This window comes from Desmodus rotundus, chromosome 5 (assembly GCF_022682495.2).
Source record: "Desmodus rotundus isolate HL8 chromosome 5, HLdesRot8A.1, whole genome shotgun sequence".
In the NCBI taxonomy this organism is placed as follows: domain Eukaryota; kingdom Metazoa; phylum Chordata; class Mammalia; order Chiroptera; family Phyllostomidae; genus Desmodus; species Desmodus rotundus.
Window position 1 is genome coordinate 23812101 of NC_071391.1, and position 16684 is coordinate 23828784.

Consider the following 16684-nt stretch of genomic DNA (forward strand, 5'->3'; position numbering starts at 1 on the left):
TGAATGCCTAGTCAGCCATGGTCCCGAAGAGAGCTCTGGCCACCTGGGAGGTCAGTGGACTGGACTCCTCACCCGGCCAGTCTATTTCTCAGAGACGTGCCCCAGGGTCATGGAAAATTTTGTGAGGGTGTCAAGCAAAACCGCAGAACGGCCCCTTCCCTCACACAAAAAGGGCTAAGTCTCACCCTGTCAGGTCACAGAGGCCATGTTTTAAAAGTTAAAAATGAACCCGAGCAAAGGAGTCACTACCCTGGGGACAGACTTGACTGTTTGGGGGTGAAAGTGGCCTGGACTCTGTGTCTCTAGAGCTGACAAAGGAAGTACATTTTTATTCTCCTGGTTTAGGTTTCTTTCTAGCCATATCTCTCTTCTCAGCAGCTCCCTGGTCATTTTCTCAAGAGAATAGAGTTGGGGAGGGGGGGTGTTGTCTAGGGGTCTGGGGACATGACTCAGCCATTGCATGTGAAGCATATTTGGAGACAGGGAAAAGCCTCTTGTTGCATTAGAGATCGGGCACCAGAGCTTAGGGGCAAGGCAGGGGGACCACACTGTCTTATCCCTCCCACATTTGAAGGACACAGGCCCAGGGGACTGATGGGAGGCTGCAGTCAGACAGTGAGAAGCAGAAAAGTAAGAACTTCCTAAGAGCCTAACTCTTATTGAGTTTTTGGGACCCCAAGCTGTCCTTCAAGCTCCCTGAAGGAGTTCCAGGTTTCTGTTTTGGATGTAAGAAACAGAAGAAATCATTTTTTGAAACAAAGTGTGTCTCTTTATTTTTCTCTCCTATGGCACCAAAAGTCTTTGCATTAGAATAACACTTCTATCCTAATAGGCTTGGAGGTCCAAAAATTGTTCCCGGTCCCCTACGTTCAGGCAAGTTAGAGCCGCCATCCCTATTTCAGAAAGCTCAGAGAGGTTAGGAAATTCGCCAAGGCCACACAGCTAGAAGTGTCAGGGATTTGTAGGAAAAGGGAATAGGGCTTACATTCTCCAGCTCAGTAACTAGGAAGCCTCTCTTGGTCTCTGTGTGCTGTGAAAAGGCAGCTATTGAAAGGAAGATTCTCTGAGTCCAAGTTTTTCCTCATCCTAGACAAATCGGGAAAATAAAAATGTAGGAGAAGTCTCATACAGTCCCTACAGGGCCTCCTGGGAGTACCTGAGCTGCAGAGGGGCAAAGGAAATGCTACCCCCTCATGTCTACCACGACAAAGTTAGGGGCTGGGGCTGGCATGCAGTTTCTTACTCATCCCTGACCTGGGCAGGGCCTAAAGGGCATTTCTGTCTGTGTGCCTAATCAGGGGCCTGGGAGATTCCTCTCCCCATCACACTGGGGACAGGCATGGGGACAGATATGCCCTCCGCCTCTCCAGAGGATGTGCAGTTCCATGTAATTACACCTTTGTCAAGCTGGGTAGAATGGGATTGTTGGAAAAGCCCCATCAAGTGTGGGCTTGTCAATCGCTTGGGCTCCAACTGGGACAGCTGATGACGATAATGATCTTGCATTTATACAGACCTTTTCTTCCAGATGGATCCATACAGCTCAGCGGAATTTGCAACTGACTGTACAAGTGCAGAGCCAAAGTCTGCCCTCTGCGAGGTGCTGCCAGCTCCTACTGAGGTCGCAATACTGCTAGGGGTCTCAGGGAACATTGTCTCTCCAGCGGTAGCTTGTTCCAGTCCATGCTCAGAACAAAACAGGCTGCTGGGGACAGCTGCATGGCTGGGGCTGTGGGGCGCTGCACCTGTGCAAAGGAAAGCAGGATTCAGGCCTTTGCTGAGTGCAGACCCCCATCCCTGCATACCTGGCGGGATGGGGTTGAGGGCGGGGTGAAAGTTGGGGAGAGAAAGGGGACTCAATAAACTACTCATGCTGCCTCGAAATCAGCATTTCCCTAAGTGTGTTCCACAAAACTTTAGTCCTTCCTACAAGATGCTCCTCAAACCAAAATAAATTTTGGAAAGTTTAGGAAAGGCAGCCATTGGATCCCTGACCTGGAGAGTCACACTGCCCGTGAGCATAGTGGAGGTTTGCGCCATCCTGACGGTGAGAGACCCACTTAAACTTAACCTGGTGTAGCCCAAGCTGATGGGACCACAGGGCCCCTTTTCCTTTGCAGCATCCTGCAGACAGGGTACATGCTTTAACCTAACCTGCTGTGGATTTGGACCAGTCTGAAGTAAGTTTTCCAACCAAAAATGTATACATTCTGAGTAGACCATGTAGTAACCATGGGGAAATTGAGACCCGGGGAAGGATGTCGCATGCCAGACACACACGGCAAGTTGGTGGCAAAGCCAGGGCCAGCCTTGGACCTCATCTGATCACCCGACTCATTCTACATAATATAAGGGTTATGACCTTTTTTTAAAAATAAAAATATACACAGGATCTACACAGCAACAAAATTCTGTGAAACCCCTGCCTTGCTTCCTGGACTCTATGCATCTTCTGCTTTGTTCGGGTAAAAGTTTTTCTAGATGTGTAGGATGACGCTCCATCATTTGGGGTCTGGAATATTTGTGAGTTAACTAGATCGATGGGAAATCTTACAGCATTTCCAAATGCTCATTAATTCATGCACCCCCCCATGTGCACATATACACACATGCACATATGTAAGAAACAAATGTCAGAGAGACCTGAGGTGAGTAGAAAAAGAAAACACTGAGGAGTAAGACCCTGTACCTGAACTGTTCCATACAGTGGCCACGAGCCATATGTGGCTAAATTTATAGCTTAGTTTATTAAAATAATAAAACAATTTAGTTCCTCAATTACACTGGTGTCATTTCAAGTGCCCGATAGCCACATGTAGCTGGTGGCTTCCATACTGGGCAGTGCAGGGTAGAACATTTCTGCCGCAGCGGACAGATCAACGGGACGGGACAGGCTCCCTGCTGTGTTTTCCTCGGGGCAGCATACAATCCTGGTTTCCTTCAAAGAGCAGAAAAACCCAAATGCTGAGCAGAGTGCACATTATCCACAAGTAACTATCTCCCAAAGGCAGGAGTTAAAGGCAGTGATCACAGAATCACCAGAAGCCGTAACTACAAGACGCAGATAACGTGGCAGCCACCGTTTACCTGCCCCCTGCCTCCACGGTCCAAATGAAACGACCGACCCCATCAAACGGACCGCTCCACACCAAGACGTGGGCGATTTTGTGTTGCGTGGATGTCTGAGGTCTTCTTGATCTCTTTTACTACATTTACCTTGATAAATAACCACTATCTACCTGGTATCTGACTACTTGTCCTTAAAGCCCTATAGTTGGCTTTTGGACCAGATGATGAATACGAATGGTTGATTTCTTTTTCACAGCTGTTCAGTAACTCTTTACTCAGCCCTGAGTTGGCAACATTACTCCCAAGGTCAACTCCTCTTACTGTCATTTTTTTAAAAAATCGTAGACAATTTTTTTAGAGCAATTTTAATTTCACAGGAAAATTGAGCAGGAAGTAGAGTTCCCTCATACCCACTTCCACGTAGCCCCAATATCCTTCCCACAGCCTCCTCCCCCACCATCGACATCCTGCACCAGTGCGGTCCATTTGCTACAATCAGCCACCAACACTGACACTTCATTATCCCCTGAAATCCATAGTCTACATGATGGCTCACTCTCGGTGTAGTACATCCCCTGAGTTTGGGCAAACGCGTAATGACTTGTACCCACCGCTAGTATCATGCAGAACCCTTTCACTGCCCTAAAAATCCTCTTCGTTCTGCCTCTCCATCCTCCCCTTTTTCTTTAGAAACTCTATTCACTTTCTGGACATCCTTAGCCCTAGCTGCTGTTCACTGCAGCCTTATAAAGCAGGGAGGACAGCAGATATGTTTCCCATCTTCTAGCTGGAGAGACTGAAATCCAAAATCACAGCCGAGCAGCGGCGGGAGTCGGGCTGGAGCCCCTGCCACTGGCTATGCTCCGGCTCGTGGGCGCGTTTGCTGCACTCCAGAGCCCTCCCCCAACCCTTCTCGTTTGTCACCATGACCTCATCCTCCCCACTGCGCGGCCTCCCAGCCGGACCCGGGCAGCAAGAGCATCCTCGCTGCTGATTTTGTTCTGGGATTCGGATGCTCATTCTTTTCTCAGGATCCCCCAGGTTGCTCAGACAGAGTGGCTGCCAGTCAGCCCCAAGAGCCCTGGAATTTGGCCTCAAACCAAGTTTGTCTGGGGCCAGTGCTCTTCCTCTTCCCAGCCCAGGCTGGCAGTGAGAGGGAAAAGACAGAGAGCTAAGCTCCTTGGCTCAGGGAGGAGAGCATCAGACGTGAGTTTTAACTTCCAGCTTTCTTAAAAATTCTGGATTCAGTCTTACAGTCTCCCCAGGTGGCTAAAGTGTGCAGTGTCTCCCTCATGGCAGAGGCATGGTTTCTCTGAACTCCATTACCCAGGAGGGGCCCCATTTCTAGGGTCCTTTCAACTGCTCTGCTATGGCAGAGCCTACCCCTCCTCCATTGTAACAGAATTTTTAGCGGGGCACCATGGCCTCCCAGAATAACATTTTATTTCTCCATTTCTCTTACAGGTAAGTGTGATTTAAATTCTAGCACTGAGATTTGTGCAGGACTGGGGTATGCAACTTCTAGGAAGAAAGAGCTCATGAACTTCTCTTGCCTTTTTCTTTCTGGCTGGCATGGGACATGATGGTTGGTGCTGGAGTAGCCCTATTGAGTCATGAGGCAGCCTTGAAAATGCAGCTATGCATTATAGAGAAATAAGATAGAAAGAGCCTGAATCCCTGGCATTGGGTAACATCACATCAGCCTTGGTTCGTTATTCTTGACTTTCGCATAAGAGAGAAGTAAACTTCCATTTTATTTAAGCCACTTATTTTGTTTTTCTGCCATTCACAGATGAGCTTAATGCTAACTAACACATCTGCCCCATGTATTAATATTGATAACAATAATAAGAAAAGTAATAGTTGCAACTTCGAACACATTATCTTCCAGACACTGTGCTCAGCTTGTTAAATATAGACTCTCATTTAGTCCTCACATACCACTTAGGTAAGTGGGAGATGCCATAATCACTGCTTACCTAACAGAAAACTATGAGTTAGAAAGAATAAATAACCTGCTTAAAATGATACATTAATAAATGTCAAGGATGGAACTCAAAACATTGTAACAGGAAGGGATGAGGCCAGGAATTAGGAAAGGGAGAGAAGCAGCAAGTCAAGGGGAGAGGGGACCCAACAACCTTCTGTCGCAAACTGCACAAGGGCCCTGGAACACCACAGGGAACCCTCAGGGCTGCCTTGGGGTATTTTAAAATTCCAAGGCAAACACAGCTGTACTCGACATCTGTCAGACCCAGTACAAACCTCCAGCTCGAGGCAGCTCACAATTGCAACATTATTTATTGTGCAACATTTCTTTAGGTTCTGGAACTATTGTGGGGAAGTTACACTGTCTCTGCTGAAGATGCTAAGCAGGTAAGCAGTGACTCTGCAGTCACTGCCGGTCATTCCTGATAATGGAGCTAAAATAGAAGAAGAGCCAAAAGGTGCATGGGCGACATTTCTAATACCATCATTTGGGCACCTATAGCAGCCGTGCCTGAAATCTTGTCTTTCCAGCATCATGAGCCACTTTTGTAGATTAAACCACTTCGAACATTGGCCAATGGGAGGGAGCTGGGGAAATAAAGGATATTCCATTTAAGTAATTCTGGGGTCCCCACTGCCAGCTAAGAACTGTTAAGAATTAGGGTCAGAAGGGCTGAGATGAGGAGGCAACGTTATCCACTATGTGACCCACTAGGGCGTGGTGGTTTCAGAAGACTTAGCCCCACCTCTCCAGTGTTGAGATGTTCACGGTATTTCCCCAGATGACCCTCCCATCTCCCGTCCTTACCAACAGCGATCCCTCATATAAATTTAAATCCACCTGCCCCATTAACCAGGCTAGGCTAGGACTGAAGGCTGTCAACTGTTACCCCAGTCTCTTACTGTGAGATTTTGAATTGCTTCCTTGTCAAAACTCAGCTTTGTCATCTATAAAATGGAGATATCAATCCCTCTTCCAAGCTTGTGGATATTATGCTACAAAATGCACGCCAATGCACCTACACAGTGCTCGGTCCATGGTCCACATTCTGTAACTGTGAGTTCCCTCCCTCCTTTTTATGGGCACATGAGGTGCTTAATAAACTTATACAGGAGAGTTGATTGATTCTTATGGAGATTAACCCAAATTTGCATTGAATTTGCTTAGTGCATTTACTCTCATCAAAGCAAATGAAGAGTGCCATCTTATATTTAGGTTAAGACATCAAGATCTCAACAATTTCTAAATCTCAGAATGTTCTGAACATCTTCCACATGCCAAGTACCACACCTGGCCCAATAGCACAGGGGCGGATATGACATAGCCCTGACCTCAGGGAGTCCCCAGTCTGCACTTGACTCGTTTGACTACCGGATGTGAATAGATGAGGAGTTTTATAGAGCAAAGGTGCCTGCTTTACAAAGAGCCTAACTTTGGGAGTTAGAAATAAGATAAAAGGTCTTTTATTCCAACTACCTCTCCACTCTTGTCTGACATTCACAACCTTGATACATCATACCCACGATTGTGCAGCCCCTGCTTGAACACTTCTCCTGATGGGAGACTCACCTCCCCCCTGACGTGGCCTAGTGCATCTTTGCACAGCTCCAATCATTAAGAACTGCAGGTAGAAAGTTTTCTCTGACTTGATGGGGTCAGCTATTCTATCAGCTCTGTGCCTGAATCTGACAGAGAACAAAATGGGAATTAGATACATGTAGTAGTTTCAGCATGAGACAGTTACTCGGTTTAATGCCAAATACAAAACAGAGAAGAAGGGGGAATGCATTTGCCAAAGGGAGCCCTCCCCATGGGCTTTGGCCAGGCCCCAAGCTGCTGACAAAGAGCCACAAAGATGGCATGGTCAGAGCGCGTCAACCGAAGGGACGCCTTGAGCCAGGGGTGGAAAAATATTCTGCCTCAACAAAAACTATTTTTTTTAAATTATTATTAACAGTGCCTCTCAAATCAGAGTCCTCTTTCCTTTTCACTTTTTACTTTTTAAAAAATCTCTCACTGTCTTAGTCACGGACGACTTTGATCTTCAACCTCACTCCTTCACTTTCATCAGCCTCCTCCGCCTGGAGCTGCTCTGTCCAACATGCTAGCTGCTGGCTACATTGAGATAAGAATAAAATTCAGTTCCCCCTCAAACTCGCCACATTTCAGGGGCTCAGGGGCCACATGTGGCTGGCGGCCATCATACTGGACAGCACAGATGTAAAGCATTTCTCTCATGTTTCTGTTGGGCGGCGTTAGTCGACGTTAGAGTGGCTTCGACCTTTATTTGCTTATTAGTATGGAGTAAACACACATGAGTTTTTAACCAGACAGACCTCACATCTAATCTCAGCTATAAGTCTTAGTGACTGTGTGGCTTTGGACAAGTTGCTGGACCTCTGTGAGCTCCACTTCAAATCCCTCCTCCCGTAAGATGCTGCTCGAGATGCCTCATCCACACATTATTTGCACCTCTCATTATGTCGTTGGCAACACACGACCTTAGATATGAGTTACTGATGCATGTTTCCAGCTTTCCAGCCAGCCAATGAGCTCCTGGAGGCACATTCATCTCTGCTTCCTCTATAGTGCATAACATAGTGTCCAGCTAGTGGCAGGGTTTCAATTGATATTCATTTCAGTTAAATCACCTTCTGTGTAATGGAGGCAGATTTAAATGGGGTGCAATTCATGATTTCTCTTGCTGCATCCAACAAAACCCCAAGATAGGAATAAATAAGAGTTTGGTTAAATAGCACACTAGTGGGTCACTATCATAACAGTATAGTAGCAAATGTTGAGTGAACAGTTACTGTAACAGAACACAGTTCTGGCTGCCTGCCGCTACGATGCAGGTGTGATGTAAAGGAAAGTGGTTAATTCAGGTGCTGGCAACCTGGAAGATGGGGGGGACTCATGTCTCAAAGTCCATCCCCACCTCTCAGTGGCGGCGGAGGCTTTTATAAGGAGGGCAAGGGGAACAGAACGGAGACCAAGGGAAGGAGTCGAAAAGTTCTTCATGTGCAGACTAACAAAGACCATTCCGATAAGGCAAGCGATGGTCCGGTGTGTTTCATGCTGGTTTAATCATCTTGGACTCAGGTCTTTCCAGCTTCATGTCATCCTGGCTCCATGGGATGGAGGTCAGCAAATCTCGGAGCTGGCATGCCAGAAGGTTGGAGTCTGTGCCTTTTGAAGTTAGTCCCTAGGATTTTTATACAAATGTGCTTGCTGTTCATCTACAAGCTACATGTTAGTCAGAATCAGCACTTACAGAAACAATGTGAAAAGAACGGTGGGGTGGGTTAAAATTTCCCACCGATACAATTTTCCACTGTTACATTACCAGGTACCAGGCGTTGTGCTAAACATTTTACATGTTTAATAGCCACGGAAATAAGATAGACACAAGCATCACCCACTGATTTGCAGATAAGGAACTTGACTCATAGAGGTTGGTTGATTTCTTTAGGGCGCACAGCCAGTCCAGGCGGATCTGACGCAGAATCTAGGCTGACTACAGGAGCACAGCCTGGGTACACTACTCAGTGACTGAGGGACACTCGTGGGGCTGAGCCTGAATCTCCAACGAGAGGCCGGGAAGGTTCCAAAGCTTGGATTTGCACGGTCAAACCTGCCGTAAGCATCAGGCTTAAATGATGGAGGGTGAGGATATTCACGCTGCCTAGAAATTGGGTCTGGGATTGCAACATAGCTTCCCAAATCATTTTTTTTTTAAATCCTAACATACACTCAGTAAATCTACCCTCAAACAATGTCTGTGCATTCATTTTGACTCAGCAATTTCTCTTTGAGAAATTTTTCCTAAGGAGACTTTTCAGGAATGCGAGTGCATACCACTTTAGCCACTAGGCAATTCATTATAGTATTCTGTGTGAGATGGAAAAAAAATAGAAACAAGGCTAATTTCCAACAATTGGGGATTAATTAAATAAAGTATGTTGTATTCATAAGTTGTAAAAGTAGGTATTCCAAATACAGTGGTGAAGATACGGATTTACTGGGGAGGAAAAGTTTTGTGCCATAGTCCTGGGGTGGGGGAGGAGCAGTTACAACGCGGTTCGCCTCTTACGGTTCAGCTTTTGCTAAGCGGTGGTGGAAAAAGCTCTTTAGAAGAAAAAGTACAAAATGTTAGCTCTGACGGGAAAACTGAGGTGTTTTCCCTTCCTCTGTTTGTATGTGTTTTCTAGCTTTTCTACAACAAACATGTCATTTCTTGCGGAATTTAACATTTTTAAAAATCTGGCTTTTAAAAACACCATCATTTCACAATGCATACCTATAGTGAATCATTATGTCGACTCGCATGTTGATTTTCTCTCCGTTTAAAAGAAATCTTTCTAAGGAGCCATCTTGGGAGCCCACACGTGCACCCACCGGGCCCTGGCCCCAGCTCCACCTGGCGCGGTCGGGAGGGACTGCCCAGGGAGAGGCAGGTTCTAGGGCTGGTGTGCAGGGGCCCACGCACGGCGCCTTCCCATTCCCGGGGTCACAATTGGCCTGCGGTTTTTATGTGCAAGGCTATTTATTTTCCAATCAGAGGCATTGAGTCGGGACTTCTGGGGGTAAACTGGTAGCTCTGGGCAGCTTTGAAGCATCACAAGTGGGAGGTTTTGTCCCCTGAAGATTTAGGAGGGCAGGCTCTCTGGACTGTTTTATTGGCTTCTTTTACATATGTATAGTCCCAGAGTGGGGCGAGGGCACTGCTCGGTGGGGATGGACCTCCCCAAAGCCAAGAAGGCTCAGAAACCAAGGGGAAAGTTGCAAACTCCTCAGACGGTGGCCCTTGCCCCCCACCTAAATGCCACCCTTAGAGACCCCTTTCTCCTAGATTTTCTTCTGATAGAAGTAGATCTTGAAGGTGAGGATAGTGACTTTGGAGTGAGAAAGATATGGGCTGAAAGCATAGCAAGTTACTCAATTTCTCCAAACCACAGATAAATTCCGCGTCTGTAAAATGGGCCAACAGCAGTGCTATGCCACGTCACCAATTGTCCCTGGCACCTAATAAGCACTCATTCTACGGCAGCTGTCGTTATTCTCTCCCTTCCTTCCTCCCTCCCTCTCTCCCTTCTTCCCTTCCTTCTTTCTTTCCTTCCTTCCCCTTTTCTCCTTCCTCCCATGGTAAAAGCTATCACAATCCCGCAGCTAGAAGAGAAGACCCAGCACTGTACTCCTCCCTGCATCCATCCCCAAACCCCCTGCCCCCCAAATTTTGCAAACCCCCAGCTGCGAACACACACACATCCCAGTCCTGCACTCTGTTTCAGTGCGGCCTTCACATTTCTCATTGACTCAGGCCCCAGAGCAGGGACAAATTGGACGAGCAGAGTGTAAATGTTACCACTTTGGCTCCTCCTCAAGAGGGGCTGAGCACAGATGTTTGCAGGGGCAAGCGCAGCCCGGTAAGAATGGGGGCATTGTGTGCGGGCTCACACAAAGGCCCAGTGGCCCCACTCGCCTGCCAGCCTCCCGAGCATCCCCTCTTTACGCATTGATTTATTAGGCCAGGGATGAATGAAAACGTAATTAATATTACTGAAGCATTAGAGTCTATTTAATTTAAATGCCACTGAATATTTCACTTTCAGCTGGGAGTGACAATGTGCTCAGGCCCTGCTGGTGAAAGCTGGGGCCATCTGTTACCCCGGCGAAGGAGGGAGACTGGGGAGGCCGAGGGTGTGGGGCTTTGTGGACATTCCAAAGGTCCACGATCATCACTCAACTCAAGGGCAGCCAAAGCACATTCCTCCGCACAAGCCCCACAGCTGGAGGGGGCCTTATAGAACAGGAGGGGGAGAACGCAGAAAATGAAGAGACCTGTGTCTTGGTCCTGTCTGCATCAAGAGAGCCCAACAGGAGGCTAGAAGGCTGGAAAAGGGAGGGCTGGTTAACAACACAAATACAGGGCTGATTAGGGGACAAGGGCTGACCAGCTAGAACTGCTATCCGACATGGTAATGACTAGCTGTGGTTCTTTCAATTAAAATTGAATAAAATCTAAAACTTAGTTCCTCAGTCCCACTAGCCACGTGTAACTAGTGGCTACTGTGTTGGGCAGCACAGTGGAACATTTGCACTGTCGCCCAAAGTCCTGGACAGCACTGTTCTAGAAAGTAGTTGTACCGACACAGAGGGAGAGTCACCCCCAGAAATCTGCCTAAAAGATCCTGATTGGTTAGTTTCAGGGCTCTCTGACCCTTCAAGAATCACTGACGGTCAAGAGCACATGCTATGGTGACAGACCCTGTGGGTTCAGATCCCACTTGTGTCGTTTGCCCTTGAACAAGTTATTTAATCTCTGCCTACCTCAGTTTCTTCATCTGTAAAATGGAGGTAATAATGGGACCCGACTGTGTTATTGGAATAAAGAATTGTAAGTGCTTCTGATGGCACCTGGCACGCGGGGAAAGCACACCATACATAAGCTGTCCTCTGTGAAAGGGGCTGCAGGGGGAGACGATCTCGACTAAAGGGGGAATGTTGCCCTGATGTGTCTGAGCTGAGGGGATATGTGGATTTTTAATTCAAGGGAATGAATCTTCAGGCAGACAGCTGGCGTCCTGGGTCCCGGGTTTCTGGATTTCCGGAGCTGGGGGAAGGGGCGGGAGGATCCAGGGTACGTGGTACAGCCTCAGGAGCAGCAGCAGCAGGAGGGGGAGGTTCCGTCCTTAGTGGGACGATAATTAGCCCAGTGGGTTCTCTCATAATTGGGATCATTTGTTCTCCTGGTTTTCTCTCTGACAAACTGATTCCATGCCAGGGGAAAGCTGTGTGACTCACACCTTGCCATGCCAATTAGCTGATAAACATCAAACATAAACAAAGATGGCCTAATTAAAACTAGTCACTGAACCTCTGTGTCTTGTCAAAATTGCACCAACATTCTGCACCCAAGCTCGTGCTGGGTCTTGGGAGCTAAATGAGGGATTCCGTGGAGAATCGTAGGTGCCCTCTCCAGAGGAACCCCCCGCCTGCCCCTGCCAGGGTGACAGAGGAAGCAGGCAGAAGGCAGAGGAAGGGATTAGCTCAGTCACTTGGATTGGGCCCTCCGGCTATTCCAGCTGCAAACCTCTACGTGTGAAGATTCTCTTGTGCGCAGGTGGCATGCCCACAACTGCCCCCTTGCACTGAGAAGCTGTCTTGGGGTTATTTTTGTTTCCATGTGTCTTTTCAGATGGGTATCTGTTTTGTACTCTGGATGTTTCTAGTCTTGAAACTCTCAACTCACTGTCACGTAGTCAATGAACCTCTCTCTGTGACTCGGTTTCCTCCTGAAAATGCGGGTGATGATTCTTGCCCAATGTACCACCCAATGTCATGCTAAGAATCCAATGAGCCTAGGTCCGTGAAACACTGTGCAAAGCTGAATTCCGCTTCACATTGTTGCATTTGGCCCAGTGTAAAGAGTGCTGCTTTTGGAATTGGATGCACTTGGTGGAAACCCCAGCTCTGAGGTTAATCACTCTGAGCCTCCGTTTGCCACTTGTGCACCTGGGTAACGGGGCTGGTGACATGTGCCAGAGTAAGGATTAAAGGCAGCAAAGCACTCACCAAGGCCTGGCATATAGTAGATGCTGAGAGATGTTTGCTTCCTACCCTTTCGCTCCTTTATGAAAGGGGAGGAGAAGGCTTATAAAACAGAAAAAGGAGGAGGAGACGGAGAGGAAGGACAGGAGGAGAAGTCTTTCATATGCCCCAGCCTCCATCTGCACACATACCCTTTATTCTGTCCTTTGATTCTCTCTCCCTGTAACTTAACCACATTGACTCCAAGCTCCTTAGCATGACAAAGGCCACCAAGATCGGGACCCTGCACTCTCCTGTCCCATCCTTCCCTGAGTCCTCACTCCCTCCCCCACACACCCTATGCTGCAGCCACACTGAACTACTAGCAGTTTCTCAAATGCACTGGCAGCTTTGCACCTGTCATTTTTCATATGCTGTTCCCTCTGTCTGGAAGTACCTTCCCCACTTGTTGAAAACTTTCTCAGTTCATACTTCTGTTCGAGTCCCTATTTTTCTAACCATCCTCATCTCTGCCTTCTTCATCCTAGAGAAATGACCACTTGGGCTTTTCCTTTGCTGAGAACCCTATGTGTTCAACCGCCATGAGCTAATGCAAACGTGCACGAATGAATGAATGGCTGGACTATGTGGGAGGTTCTAGTCTTTGTCCTCAAGAATGCAGCTCTGGCACAGGAAAACAGACTTGCAAACTCTTGTATGCCTTAACACATTACAAGGCGCTTAAACACATCTTTCCCTAGCCCACCCCGGGACTGCGATGCCCTGGAGGGTAGGACCTGGTCTTAGGCACAGTTGTATTCCCTGCACCCACCCCAGTGCCTGGGCAGAGCAGGAGCTCCATACTTTTTTGAAGAAATGGATGAATAATTGAATCAATACGCGAATGTATGAAAAAGAAAACCCCTCATTTTTTTGTCCACGATTTGTCTGCCATCTGCCCGCCTGAACCACAGGAGCCTCTGTGACCTGGTTTTCTGTGCGCACCCCTGAGAAGGGGCCCTGGGCTGTGTGTACTCACCAAGGGGCTCCTCTCTCTCTCTTTTTTAGCAGTATAAATCCTTTCATTGTTTTTGTCCCCACAAAGTGTATATTGTAGAAAGTTAAGATAGGCAAATGAAAAAGTTAAAGAGAATCCCCTGTAGACAGCCAGCAGGAAGTCCTCCGACACTGTCCCTCCAGACCTCATGCGCCAACTCTACTCAGACTGCCTGGGTTCGACTCCCCGCTCTGCCACTGAAGGGCTGTGTGAACTCACGCAATATATTTAAGTTCTCTGTGCCTCAGTTTCTTCGTCTATAAAGTACAGGTAATCATTCTGCCGACCTCCCTGTTGCTTCGAGGATTAACCATATTAATATATGTGAAGTGCTTGATGCATAGGGCGAGCTCAGGACAGCTTAGCTGTTCTTACTCACACTCTTCAGCAAAGACTTTCAGGGCCCAGCCAGTGACCTAAAGCCACCATGACCAAGAGGGGTGCACATGGCTTGCTGGTGACTCTGAGATGAGTCACTCGGTGCTGCAGCTGCAGATGTTGTGACTATTTCTCCCAAAGCTGGTTTCTGTGTCAGCACTGAGAGCAGACCTGTGGCTGAAATGCGGTTCCAGTTTAAGACAACGCCAGATTCGCTGAACTCTCTTAATGTAAACAAGAGGAGTAAAGCTGCTCCAGGCCTCTGCCAGGCCACGTCTGCCAGATAAATAGAGACTCAGTTCATGATCAGCGTTCTTTATCCTGTGTCACCCGAATGAGGAAATGCCCACTCCTAGACCGGACGCAGGCCCTTGCCTCCGTCTGCCTGTCCGCCAAGCAGAGCCCTCTCCCGCTTACCTTAGAAAGGGGCTTTGTCCCCAGCCTGGTCCTCCAGAGCTTAGGGTCTGCATGGGGCTCTCCTGGCACCAGGAGCCCAAGACTGGTATGGGCAATGGCCCTGTTTCCAGAATAGTCATTGTGAAAGCATATGGTGTAATGGAAGGATTATATACTGTGGAGCCAGCCAGGGGCACATTCGAGTAGCTGGGTAGCTCATGCCTCCATTTCCTTATTCAATAAAGTGACACATATAACTCCTGACTGCATTGTTGTGAGGTGACCTGTAGCACACAGTGACCCCCTCTCAGGTGGTGGCAGTGGTGACAAAGCTGGGAGCTCGGAGAGCAAGGCAAACTTCTGGCTGCCTGGTTTCCTCTTGGACAGCGCCTCTGGGAGAGAAATCAGGAATATCCTAGGCTGTGCTGATAAAAAAGCAAGTCACTTCCCTGTCCCCTGAGTGGAGGCAGTGCCAGCAGAATGGGAGGAAGAAGGGTTCGGTCTGTGATATTTCAAGTGGAGAAACAAGTCTTCTGAGTAAGTGGAGGAGAGCTGCCTGCATGCCTTCACCGTGGCCTGGAAGGGCTGGGGAATGCTCTCTGCCCAAATTCACCCCCCACTCCCAGCGCAAGCCTCATTGTTTGACTTTAGGCTCCGGTCCCTATTCAAATGCAAACACAAGGAGGCGCCTTTGCATTGTGGCCAAGCACTGAATGATAGGATTGACAAGCAACAACTTTGCGGAGAGCCAGAGCTGATGGGGAAGGAATGGGAGGAAGGGTTTGAAAGGGTCTGGCCCACATAGCCAGGAGCTAACCCAGCATGAGGAGGTGTGGTCAGAGTGGACTCTGCCCACAGGCAAGGGGCCTCTGCTCTAGAACCCCCTCTGCCCTCCCACTGAGCACAGGCTCTGGGGAGAGGGCCAGAAGACTGCATACTCGGGAGAGGCAGCCAAGCATGAACCAGGCTGCCTGGTCGGAATTCTGCCCTGTCTCTCAGTGACTTTGATGGAGCCTCTCAACTTCTCCGAGTCTCATTTTATCTCTCTGTACAATGAAGACAGGAATACCTACCCCACAGAGCTGCTGAGATGGTAAATTAATACCACCCAGTAAATTGTGCCTGGATATTTTTCCAGCAGAGGTGGGTTCAGCTCAGCTCTCTGAAGAAATGGCTTCAAGTCTACTAAAAACCAGCAAGCAATATGCTATTCTGGATTGTATGCTAGAATAGAAAAAGCACATTTGTAGAAAAACTGATTAAATCCAAATAAAAACTGTAGTTAGGGAACGGTATCACTGATGGTATTTGTCCGTTTTGATAAACGTGCCGTGGTTATATAAGATGTTAACATTGGGGGACGCAGGGTGAAGGGCATGCAGGGGCTCTCTAGGCTGCCTTTGTTTCCCACTCTTCTGTAAATCCAGAATTATTTCAAAACTAAAAGTTAAAAAAATAGCAGGAACTCTTGGCCGTTTTGGAAGGAATGCAAACAGCATCTCACTGACACATTTTGAGAGTAATGGCCCCTATTCCTGTTCTTCCACACACATTCCCCCATGTGGTAAATAATGAAATGTAAAAATAATGACCATTGCAGCACTTACGATGGATGTGTCAGGCTCCAGACAGGAGGTAACTCAGAGTGAGTTGCTTAGTATACATCATCCCATTCAATCCTGACAATGACTCTGAAAGCTGGTATTTCCATTCCCTTCAGCAGAGCATGCAGGCCGAAGCTCATGAGACTGTCTGTCTAGGGAACGGCAGGAGTTTGGTTCCAAAGTCCATGTTCTGTCCCCCAGAGGAAAAACATGGGAGTAACGGCAAGCTCCAAACTTCTGCCTTGGACAGACTTAAGAGCCTGTGTCTCAGTGGGGCCAATCTGGTAGCTTACAGACGAGCTGTCAGAGGTGGAAGGTGTATAGCCACACCAAAGGGCACCTAACCATTGAATTCACGGAAGTGCTGATACTCATCGGTGTTGCTGATGGTGGCGAAAATAACAAAGAGCAACAGCAAATTTAGAAAATAGCCTAAATGTCAAACAGGTGGGAACTTTTCCAGAGTTGGTTCTGGCAACACCATACAATAGCGTAGGCAGCCATTCAGAGTACTTTTGTGTAAGTTTTTTTGTGGACATGGATCAGTTAGAAAAGTTTTGGCTGAAAGTAACAGAAAGACACAAATGAACTTATTTAAATTAAACAGTAATTTGTTCTCTAAAAACACACAAACACCATATGAAGCTGCAGTGGTTTAGA

General features: G+C 47.7%; 1 long non-coding RNA gene across 1 annotated transcript in view; it reads right to left on the reverse strand.

Annotated features, from left to right (window-relative positions):
- Positions 1 to 921: 921 nt before the first annotated feature.
- LOC128780968 (uncharacterized) overlaps positions 922 to 16684 on the reverse strand; it is a 66964-nt gene continuing 51201 nt past the window's right edge. Inside the window, exons 2-3 of the long non-coding RNA XR_008426906.1 lie at positions 1517 to 1745; positions 922 to 1086 (exon numbers count right to left, since the gene is read on the reverse strand). This is a non-coding gene — a long non-coding RNA (uncharacterized lncRNA). The remainder of the gene's footprint in view (positions 1087 to 1516; positions 1746 to 16684) is intronic.